We start from the raw sequence: 12,473 nt of genomic DNA, 5'->3' as shown, positions 1-12,473 counted from the left end.
TAGCTTTGCAAGCCCCCCCACACACACACACACACACACACACACACACACACACACACACACACACACACACACACACACACACACACACACACACACACACACACAGAGTTGTGCGTGCGCACATCAGAACACTGACACTCTCTGTTTACTAGATTATCAAACAGGAATTTATTCTCGAGGAAATCTGTAATCGTGCACACGGCATGAACTGTGTACATAAATTACAAATTAAAAGACACAACATAATACACGTGCGATTGACACACCTACCTAAACCTATCGTTTTAGTGATTTTAACGATTTAGATGTGCATGCAGGCACGTGGCTAAATATGATTTTTAGACTTCCCAAGATGCACCGCAATCTTTCATGGGCAGATGTGACTTATGGGGGCTGGTGTAAACAGTAACAAAGACATTGCCGGCTTATTGTGTCTAAAAATACATATTGTCCCATTCACTGAAATCAAAATACTAAAATCGCTAAAACGATAGGATATTGCTATGACTTGCCAAACATAAAATTGTAAAGCGTTTTGGAGAAAAGTGCTATATACAGTAAATGCGCCATTTACCATTTATGTACTAATGAATTAACCAAGATGTAGCCATCACTACTGCATGTATACATACCACAGAGATGTATTATTAGTATAGCGTATTGTGCTATCTTCAAAGGTGTCCACATAAACAAATAGATAGATACATGCATCAGTGCATCTCTGGGTATTGCAGTGTTCTCATTGGAGTCATGCCTGTCTGCTGGAATCAGAAGCTCGTTTCATCTGACATTCACCAGAACCAAAGAGGAGACTTGGAGAAGTGACTTAATGCTGTCAACTGGTCTTAAGTGCACATCTCTGTCCGTGAGGCTGTTGAGAGATAGGATCACTGTGGGATCACTTTATCAATGTCACGATGAAAATAAAATCAGAACCTTAGTCTGTTTGACGTTCAACAGACACACAGAGCAGAGGCAGAAGAAATGATGAGTATTTTATGTCATTTTCATGAGTTGTGGGGCTAGTCATTGTTATTGCTGACTAGGGCATTCACGAATAGTGATTTTTAGTATTCGAATTATTCGACCTCAAAGTATTCGAATAGTGGAATATTCGACAGGACTGGCCAAACTGTCAAATATTAAGTAAGCAAGAGGCGAACATTGTGAAAATAGCTGATCTACAGGCTCTTGTGAGCTATTTTCACAATATTTATCTGCGGAACCGAGTCACATTAAATGTAATACCTACAATTCCAAGTGCTTGTCAGGGTGGCGGTTCCCAGTTCAAATATGTTTATTTTGGGGGTCATGGCCTAAAAAGGTCAGCGTAGCTGATATCTTTGTTTGATGAGAACTGTGTAGTGATCTGCTGCGAGCTTGTAGATCTGCTATTTTTGAAAAGTCGCGAAAATGTGTGCAAATCTTTGAAAGTATGAATCTTTAAGCGAACATTTGTAACTCAAATCTTGCTTCTGGGGGGTCCTCGGAACTAAATATTTTGAGATGGGGGTCTGTGGCCAAATTCATATCATTTTGGGGGTCCTTCACATGAAAAAGTTTGAGCACCACTGACATAGAAACATAGGTTTTAAAAAAAACCTTAGAAGGATTTGAAACATTCAATTTTCACGATTTTTCTAAAATAGCAGATCTACAAGCTCGCAGCGCTTGCATATCTGCTATTTTTCAATATTTAAAGCACAAAATAATGCGTAATAATGCGTTCCCAGTCTAAATGGGTTAAATCCCCTCTCCCTATGAAGAACATTCATGGGGGGCCCGCAGTGAATCCTGGGCCCAGAATGTGGTGCAACACCCCTGGGAACAGCATGTGTTTTGCCAGTATTCTTCCCATACATCTGCATCTGTGCTACTGGCCTAGATAACGGAGGCATCCCAGGTCAGGGATAAGATCTTTATCGCTACACTCACTGCTGTGCCAGAACCCAGAAGCCACTGTTAAATGGATATCACGGCCCAAATGAAATCCATAGACCGTTACCATTTCTTCAACCAGTCCCAATATGAGTCAATACAGGCATAGCCGCCAGCATAGCCAAGTTCCTGAAAACAACTAAATTCGAGCTCACGCAATAGCGAATTCCACCCAATTCCTTACATCTGTAAACCAGTGATGTGATTATAAAGTTGATTCTGATTATGAATTAAGTGTTCAAAGAATAATTCTGGCATTCTGAATATTGATTGATTGATACACGATTATATTTAATCATTTCAACCATGTGTCCTTTACAAAACTCAGTGAATTCAACTCAAAACCTCATCCTGCCCTACAGTAAAGAGGTCTGTGTCCATAATAACATCATAATTGGCAGTCGTGCCTCGGGTGTTGTTGCGACCGCAGGTCGCAGTTTACTATCAAAACATTCACATCTTGTCCGTTTCTGTATGGGTAACGCTTGTCTTTTTTGTTGATTGACTTTCACACTCTGACATCACTGTGATGTCAGGAAAACCAAATCCCTTGTATGCCCATATATGGAGATCCCTGTGATGCCAGGGGTACCAAATCCCCTTTATGCCCATATATGGAGATATGGAGATCCATGTGATGCCTGGGGAACCAAATCCCTTTTATGCCCATACTGTATATGGACATCTCTATGTGGAGCCGACTACCATCGCCTGGATCTCCATATATGTAAAAGTCCTTATATGGGTATTCCCCATAATCCCTTTTATATCCCATATATGGAGATTCCTGACGTCATCAATATTAATATGGTCCGATATACAGTACATCACTGGCCAGATGGCCAAGATATGGTGCTCTTTAGGGCGAGGTCACTTTTCGCCCTTGGGCGTGTTACTGGTACTTTTATAGGCCTACATCAAGAAAGATGTTGTGGCACCATTGATTACAAAATAAATGTGGATACCTCTGTCTTAACAAATTACAGACCTATTCCAAAGCTTCCATTCATTTCAAAGATCCTTGAACAGACGGTGTTATCACAGTCTTTTATGCAAACTACCCACCATTTTTCAATCTGGGTTTAAAGTGTTTCAGAGTACTGAGTCAGCATTTATGAGGGTTCTCAATTATGTCTTAAGCTGGATTCAAACCTGGCTGGTTCGAGCACCGTGATTACATACAAAGTGAATGCAAAGACGAGATGACACGCGACCAAGCGCGGCGCAAACGGGCGTGGGGCGAACGATCCAAACGGGGCAGCGCGAACGGTGCGAACGGTCGCCTCGTTACAACTGAAGCGACCTTCGCTTCCCCCTGACTCCACCCATTGCGTCCTGACAGCCAATCAGCATTGATGTTGTCCGTAGACACGGACATGTTTTTGGTGTTTGGAGTTGGGACTCCCTTTTTTCTGGGTGTTTCGCCTTGATTCCAACGGGACATGATTTATTTTACCAACGCTGACCTGCACGACCAAAGTGAGGCGGTAGAGGTGACTAGAATAGAAGAAATGGCTTCAGGTTTGGAACGCAGCTTTATGGACCACTGACTCTGGCTTTTCTGCTGCTCCTCGATTTAACTTTGATACTCTTGATCATAAAACTCTTAATTTCAAGATTAGAACATTGTGTCGGTGTTTAGGGAGACTGTTTTAGATTGGTTCTCCTCCTATCTATCTGAGAGGTGTTTTTCAGTCAAATTTGGAGATTGTGTATCGTCTTCCATCCCCCTGTCTCCCAGGGTCCCTCAGGGCTCGATCCTTGGGACAATACTGTTCCCTCTACTATGTCTTCTCCCCTTGGGACAATGTTGGCATCTCCTTTCACGTTTATGCTGACGATTCTCAAATCTACATGCCCCTAAAAAAGAAAAGCAGCAATGTTTCCTTTTGTTGTTTATTGTGGGCTCGCTGAAATGTTATTGCCATTATTTCCAGGCAGTCAGTCATACTATATACTATACTATATCAAGTTCTCCTCAAAACTTTGGCACCTTTCTACTCCTACATACTTACACCGAAAATCGATATTCAAACATCAATTTGTTCAGCTTACTGTGGCGACGTGTGCTATTACTTTTTACAGCAATCGGCCAAAGGGTGGCGCTGTAGGAAGCCTTTGAAAGTGCAAACTTTGAACTTTGGTATAGCTCATGCTCTGTTTGACGTACAGCCATGAAACCTGGACACACATATGCGTCTCCTCATGCCTAGTCATACTATACTAATAGTCGGAGGATATCTTCAGAAATAGTGTCATATCCTGGAATAAATTCCTTACCAAAAAAATCCTTCACCAATGTGTTTGTAAAGGTGTCTAGTAACACAAAGACTGAAATTCAGTTTCCCTAGGAGAATCTGTTACAGCTGCTGAAAGTTGGAGTCCCATTAAATTAACTATACAGGATAAAACACACCAAAATAAATATGCTTTAAGTAGCATGTGAGGGGACAAACTAGGGGTTTTTCATTATTCAATCTGAATCCATTTGCAACCATTTGTTTTGCACAAAAAACATTCCTTGGGATAAAAACAACCATGACTTCAGAGTCATTCTACTTTAATTATGAATGCATTCACATTACACATCAGAAACACTGTCTCCCCATCTCATTGAGCGACAGTAAAATAAACAGTTAACAGGGCATTTCAGTGAGCATGTAGAGTAGACCATGGTACAGTTAAAAAAGATGTCTCCTGTTCATTTCCATCCTTCTCCTTCTCAATCCCCCGTTCATTTGTTTATTCTTTACATTATTTTCTACTGCAGGACAGGATTATCAGTATGTCAATCATAAGTCATTTTCATATTGCAGGTTTAAAGTTTTTAACCACATGTTATTGATCTGTGTATAATACTTGAAAATAATGGGGGGGGGGGGGGTGTTGTATTAGTCTGATACATTACATAAAGTAAAACTACTACAGATGCAAAAAACAAATCTGAATATACATTAAAGTATTATTATATGTTTCATAAAACCAATCTCCAATTAGGTGTAGCCACCAGTTTGAAACGCATTCATGGGTTGTGGACCCTCGCAGTCCATGTGGGCTTGAAAACCCAAATTGCTGCTTTGCAGTTATTATGTATTACTTTGATCATTTAACTCTGAACCTAAAATATTTTAATAATAACCTTCAGTAACAAACAATCATTAACATTATAATTATAAACATTACATAATGTTTAGCATTACTATTATTGTTGATCATACTACAGTGTAGTATGATCCAGTTTAAGAGGTTTCTGTCAGATACTACTAGTAATGTTCCTTTATATGGTTCTCTTTGAAGACTCAACTTCTTAACTGGATAACTGCCAGGGGCCACAAGGTGCCGCTAGAGTGCCAGACATTCTCCCATAAGCCTTCACTATCACATCCGGGTATCCAGGCAGAACTGGCTTGGCTTTTCACTGCAATGAGTGTTATGAGAGTGAACCGGAGGGAGTTATCTAACAGTTAGCAATCGGCTGTTTTATTTTTTAGAAGACCGATCTGAAGCTATTCAGCCGCAAAAAAAACGTTTCCGCTGCCCTAGGAACACAGTTCCTCAGAGAAAATTAGCTCTAAAGATGTGACAATGTATTGGATTCCGCGCCGCCGTTACCCGATTACGGGTCCATGGAAAGAGATTAATCGTCGTCATAATAATTAAAATCATCATCATCATCATCATCATCATCATCATCATCACCACCATCACCACCATCACCACCACCACCATCATCACCACCATCATCACCATCACCAACATCACCATCACCATCATCATCACCACCAACATCATGTCCAACTACGTTTTCCAGAGTTACACTGACCTTCCCTGGTAACATCTTCAGAGAACCACCAATCTGACCATTGTAAATGTATGGAAATAGTGTGTTGGTGAAAGTGTGTGTCAAGGTGTGCAGGTGTGTGTTAGTATCAGCATCAGAGAAAGACAGCTTTCCTCTTTTCCAGTCCAGCTGGACTCTGATCCTCTGAGGTTTCTGCTTCACTGAGAGATCAGTGGTTGACCCTGGTGAGAAGCTTGATGTGTATTTACCGTCATCTAACTGCATTCTCCAGAACTGACCCCCTTCTTCCCCCTTCCTCTGATAGGACTCTGGTAACACACCTACTGACCAGTCTGTATTGTCTCCAACCTCAACAGCCCAGCTGTGAGTCCCTGAGTTGAAGCTCTCAGAACCCAGGACGAAGCCATAGTGGTCAAACCTCTCTGGGTTGTCAGGAAGCTGCTGTTCCTCTCCACATCTCACACTGGTCAGATCATCAGACAGGGTGTATTGTGGATGGGCCGTGTTGGGGTCCAGAATGACAGGAGTGTAGGAGACAATGTCCTTCATCTTGTCCCAGACTCTGAAGGTCAGGCTGTGACCGGCTGTGGGTCCTGCAGTGTGAGCTGGACTCTTTGCATTGTGGTCTTGTAGTTCTGCAGGAATGAGATGTGTTCAGCTCTCAGCTCCTCCTCTATGGCTCTGATTGTGTTTGAAAGAGTTGACATGTCTCTGTTCAGACCTTCAATCTTCTCCTCCATCATCTGACTCTTCTGTTGCTCTTCCTCCCTCAGTGCAGTGATGCTGGCCTCCTCTTCCTCTTGTAGAAACTGACGCATCTTCTTAAACTGTTCCTTAATCTGCATCTCTGTTGTCTGAGTCTGGAATTGAATGTGTGCTGCTGTTTGATCATTGTTTATTTTACATTTCTTAAAGACCTCCAGTTGCTCCTGTAAAGGCTTCAGTGATTTCTGGACTTCCTCCGTGTGATCCAGAGCAGCTTCATCGACGGGTCTGAAACTGTGGCCGGTGTGTTTTTTAGAATCTCGACACACAACACACACTGGCTGTTGACATCCCAGGCAGAACAGCTTGAGTTTCTCAGCATGCAGACTGCAGAGAACCTCCTCAGACCCCGTTGGAGCTCTCTGATGTCCCTCCTGCATGAAGGCCTCACACAGGTTCTTCAGAGCCAGGTTTCTGGGTGGATCCACTGAATGTCTTGCTTTACAAACTGGACATTCCTTTATTTCCTTCTCTCTCCACCATTCCTGCAGACAGGCTTTACAGAAGCTATGGCTGCAGGACAGGAGAACGGGATCTTTAAAGATGTCACTTGATTGATTGATTGATTGAAGACTTTATTAGAAGTTTGCATAGGAAAAGGTACAGTTTCATGACGGTACAGTTCACTGGTACAAGGTCTACTAAAAGGAGATCCATGAAAAGACTAAGCTTATTTCCACTGGAAACCATTGACACAACACACAGGACAGGAATAATCCTCTCCCAGAGGAGACCACTTGGAAGCCATTTGGTCGTCTCTGAGTGAAGCCACAAACACAGTTTTCAAGCCAGGAAATCAGCCAGTCAGTGGTGGTAACACTCCCTATACTCTAGAAATGTTCCCTGTAGTTTACTGAATCCTGGTTCTTGTTGAAGTCCATTCAGTTGACAGAGTCAGCAGCAGGTTCCAGTGGTCTGGGTCAGTATTCCCTCCTGTAGCTGTAGGAAGACAGTCTGTCCTCCCTCACTGGAAGTTGTGTTTGATCTGAAGGTGAATCTTATTGTCTGTCTCTGTGTGTGTGTGTGTGTGTGTGTGTGTGTGTGTGTGTGTGTGTGTGTGTGTGTGTGTGTGTGTGTGTGTGTGTGTGTGTGTTGTCAGTGAGGAGAGGCAGAATAACCTGTAGGATATCATGGTTTGGAAAGGGGTGGAGCTATGACACTACTGAACTGTCGCAAGGTGCACACACACATTCATGTATGCACGTGCACGCACACGCACATGCACACACACACACACGCACGCACGCACGCACGCACGCACGCACACACACACGCAGAAACGCCCACCAGGTATGTGGTGTGATGTCATAGAGTGTAGGTATTTATGCAACTTCTGACAAAACCTGAATCTTAGTAATTGTAACCTTGGGTCTAAAAATCTCTATTTGACTTGAAAATTCCCTCACTGGCACTTCAAAACTGACCTCCCTGCTATCAAGTTAGACAGGTCCATCCATCCTTGTAAATACTTTTGGTCCCCACATGTAAAGTAATACGTTGCAGGCACACACACACACACGGACACGCACGCACGCACGCACACACAGACACGCACGCAGGCACACACACTTCTGCTCTAATCTATAGTACACATTTATAGCTGTTCCCTATACTCCACAAATATTTAATTGGTTGAATGAGATGTACAGTATCAAAGACAAAGTCAGGACGGTTTACGTATTATTGTGACCGTAAGTCGCAGTTAACCATGAAAACCATCACATCGTGTCCGTCCGTGAGTGAGTGAGTAACACCTTAATGTCTATAGCTGCTGACCTGTTGTGACATCACATTGTGACATCATTGTATGCCCATATACAGTATGGAGATCCCTGATCTTCATATATGTCTATAACTGACCTACCGGTATGACATCACATTGTTGTCCTTTTGTCCAATGTATATAAACTAGTAAGACGCATCAGGGCGACATGCGACCTCGAGGTTGTGCAAATTCTTGGCCATCTGGCCAGTGATGTATATTGGACCAGTTACCCATATATGGAGACCCCTGCATGATAGTCAACAATGTTATGTCAAAACATGCCCATATATGGGCATTACCAAATATGGTCATTCCCAGATATGTCCTTAACACTTATGTTGCAATGATTTTTTCTCTTCAATGTCTCGCGTTGCCATGGTTACCATAGACTTCCATGTAATTGTGCAATTGTGTAAAAAGTGCACGCCCATGCCTAGATGATGCACCACGTGTGTAGATGCCGTTCACAGCTTTCAAACAAAAAAATCCGCTTGGAAATCCGTTCAGGCATTCATGATTTATGGGCCATTATGTTTTCTTCAGATGTAAACAAACATGGCTGCCATGTTTGAAAGAATGGGTTGGTATGGGGGTTAAACATGCAATTTCGCGATCGCGATCATGCCTAATACATTTCTGGAGGTCCAAAAAAAAAATTGAAAAAAAAATTTTTGATTTTCTTCTTTTTTTTTTTCAAAAACGGCCCAAACTCGGGAAACTCGGGGTTGGCACAGCGTTGGTATCAATACAAACTCGGGAAACTCGGGGTTGGCACCAGATGTGTAATATTGATGACATGGGGACAGGGATCTCCATATATGGGCCTAAAACGTATCTTAATTAGTAAAGCCAAGCAGGGCTTTGGCGAGTTAGGGCCTGGGTTTGATGCCTGGGGATCTCCATATATGGGCATTAGGGGGTACCCTAACAGGGCATCATCTGGGAATGCCCATACTGTATATGGACATTTTATTTATTTGATCCTTTATTAATATATATACATATACATATATGGACTTAATATTAACGTTTTCGGGGAAGGTAGGATGTAAATCAGAGTAAAGCAGGCTCTTGGGCCAGTTAGGGCCTGAGATTGATGACATTAGAAATCTCCATACATGGGCATAACAGGGATTTTGTTTCTGGGAATGCCCATACATTTTTATTTTATTTATATTTTATTTTATCCTTTATTAATAATAATTATAACCTGTAGGATATCATGGTTTGGAAAGGGGTGGAGCTATGACACTACTGAACTGTCGCAAGGTGCACACACACATTCATGTATGCACGTGCACGCACACGCACATGCACACACACACACACGCACGCACGCACGCACGCACGCACGCACGCACGCACACACACACACGCAGAAACGCCCACCAGGTATGTGGTGTGATGTCATAGAGTGTAGGTATTTATGCAACTTCTGACAAAACCTGAATCTTAGTAATTGTAACCTTGGGTCTAAAAATCTCTATTTGACTTGAAAATTCCCTCACTGGCACTTCAAAACTGACCTCCCTGCTATCAAGTTAGACAGGTCCATCCATCCTTGTAAATACTTTTGGTCCCCACATGTAAAGTAATACGTTGCAGGCACACACACACACACGGACACGCACGCACGCACGCACACACAGACACGCACGCAGGCACACACACTTCTGCTCTAATCTATAGTACACATTTATAGCTGTTCCCTATACTCCACAAATATTTAATTGGTTGAATGAGATGTACAGTATCAAAGACAAAGTCAGGACGGTTTACGTATTATTGTGACCGTAAGTCGCAGTTAACCATGAAAACCATCACATCGTGTCCGTCCGTGAGTGAGTGAGTAACACCTTAATGTCTATAGCTGCTGACCTGTTGTGACATCACATTGTGACATCATTGTATGCCCATATACAGTATGGAGATCCCTGATCTTCATATATGTCTATAACTGACCTACCGGTATGACATCACATTGTTGTCCTTTTGTCCAATGTATATAAACTAGTAAGACGCATCAGGGCGACATGCGACCTCGAGGTTGTGCAAATTCTTGGCCATCTGGCCAGTGATGTATATTGGACCAGTTACCCATATATGGAGACCCCTGCATGATAGTCAACAATGTTATGTCAAAACATGCCCATATATGGGCATTACCAAATATGGTCATTCCCAGATATGTCCTTAACACTTATGTTGCAATGATTTTTTCTCTTCAATGTCTCGCGTTGCCATGGTTACCATAGACTTCCATGTAATTGTGCAATTGTGTAAAAAGTGCACGCCCATGCCTAGATGATGCACCACGTGTGTAGATGCCGTTCACAGCTTTCAAACAAAAAAATCCGCTTGGAAATCCGTTCAGGCATTCATGATTTATGGGCCATTATGTTTTCTTCAGATGTAAACAAACATGGCTGCCATGTTTGAAAGAATGGGTTGGTATGGGGGTTAAACATGCAATTTCGCGATCGCGATCATGCCTAATACATTTCTGGAGGTCCAAAAAAAAAATTGAAAAAAAAATTTTTGATTTTCTTTTTTTTTTTTTTCAAAAACGGCCCAAACTCGGGAAACTCGGGGTTGGCACAGCGTTGGTATCAATACAAACTCGGGAAACTCGGGGTTGGCACCAGATGTGTAATATTGATGACATGGGGACAGGGATCTCCATATATGGGCCTAAAACGTATCTTAATTAGTAAAGCCAAGCAGGGCTTTGGCGAGTTAGGGCCTGGGTTTGATGCCTGGGGATCTCCATATATGGGCATTAGGGGGTACCCTAACAGGGCATCATCTGGGAATGCCCATACTGTATATGGACATTTTATTTATTTGATCCTTTATTAATATATATACATATACATATATGGACTTAATATTAACGTTTTCGGGGAAGGTAGGATGTAAATCAGAGTAAAGCAGGCTCTTGGGCCAGTTAGGGCCTGAGATTGATGACATTAGAAATCTCCATACATGGGCATAACAGGGATTTTGTTTCTGGGAATGCCCATACATTTTTATTTTATTTATATTTTATTTTATCCTTTATTAATAATAATTATAATAAAATCTGGCCAGTGACATATATTGATGACATCAGGGATCTTCATATATAACCAACCTCGAAGGCATGCACCATGCACGCACGCATGCACGCATGCACGCACGCATGCACGCACACACACACACACACACACACACACACACACACACACACACACACACAGTCTAGGTTGTCTTTATTTTCTTCGCCACCTGTTTTTTCTTAATCTTTTAAGAGTGTATTTTAAGATTGTGCCAGGTAACAGTAATGTTTCAGCCTACTCTATACCAGTACTTGAGTCAAAGTATAGATACTCCTGGTGAAACATTACTCAACTACAAATGAAAGCTGTTCAGTCCAATTTGTTTCGACTTTCGAGTATTGGAGTAAAAATGCTAAATCATTCCAAATTTAAATCTCTTCTTTAATTAATATCATTCTATATTCAAATGTAGGCACTTTAAAAAAAAAAGTGTTGTGAGCGTGTAGATCTTCGATTATATTTTATATTTTTTTGTTGTTTTTGTTGTTTGTTTGAATGTCTGTACAAAGGCTCAGACCCTGTGAACTGTGAATACTCTGCTTACACTATTACAATACAATTGGCTGATGAGAACATGTAACACATGTTAAATTAAATATATTTAGTAGTACTAATTCAGATGTGTGCTATAAGTGTTACCAGTATAAAAGGATTTCTGTTTCACTGTCTACAGTATATGGGACTGTGGGGAAAAATGGAAGATTTGTTGAATGCGGTATCCCACATGATCTCTAAGATGGTATTCATTTCGTCCGGGGTTATTCCATATACGTCAGGGTTTCCTGCAGGAAAAAGTCTTGACCAGGGGGGGATCTCATGGCGCACGCGCTTTGCGCGTGCGCCGAAATTTTTTGATAATTAATTAATTAATTCGAGTAATTAATTCACTTAATTTTTTATATTAATTCTTATTTTTGCCCTATAAAAACACATGAATGTGCCCATGATGACGGAAAACACAACTACATGCTATCATTCACATTTATTCAACATTGAATAACTACGTTTTTCACAGGACAGTGTAACTTGTTTTTTTCCCCCAGGTTAATCAACCAGCACTCGTGCCATATAAATAGAAGTCTACAGCACAGTAAAAAAAAAG

At 41.6% G+C, this 12,473-nt stretch overlaps 1 protein-coding gene and 1 pseudogene across 3 annotated transcripts in view; one reads left to right on the top strand and one right to left on the bottom strand.

The window, feature by feature from the left end:
• The window catches only part of fgfrl1a (fibroblast growth factor receptor like 1a), a 415,817-nt gene that overhangs the window by 249,565 nt on the left and 153,779 nt on the right, over window positions 1-12,473 (top strand). The gene's annotated exons all lie outside the window — the stretch shown is intronic.
• LOC308301964 (E3 ubiquitin-protein ligase TRIM39-like) overlaps window positions 1-12,473 on the bottom strand; it is a 34,928-nt pseudogene that overhangs the window by 5,282 nt on the left and 17,173 nt on the right. The window contains exon 2 of the transcript in view: window positions 5,765-7,057. The product of the transcript in view is annotated as an E3 ubiquitin-protein ligase TRIM39-like (transcript). The remainder of the gene's footprint in view (window positions 1-5,764; window positions 7,058-12,473) is intronic.

The sequence above is a fragment of the Nannobrachium achirus genome (assembly GCF_963921795.1).
Source record: "Nannobrachium achirus genome assembly, chromosome: 17".
Lineage (NCBI taxonomy): Eukaryota > Metazoa > Chordata > Actinopteri > Myctophiformes > Myctophidae > Nannobrachium > Nannobrachium achirus.
The sequence above is the reverse complement of the archived record's forward strand: the minus strand, read 5'-3'. Positions and strand labels throughout refer to the sequence as shown.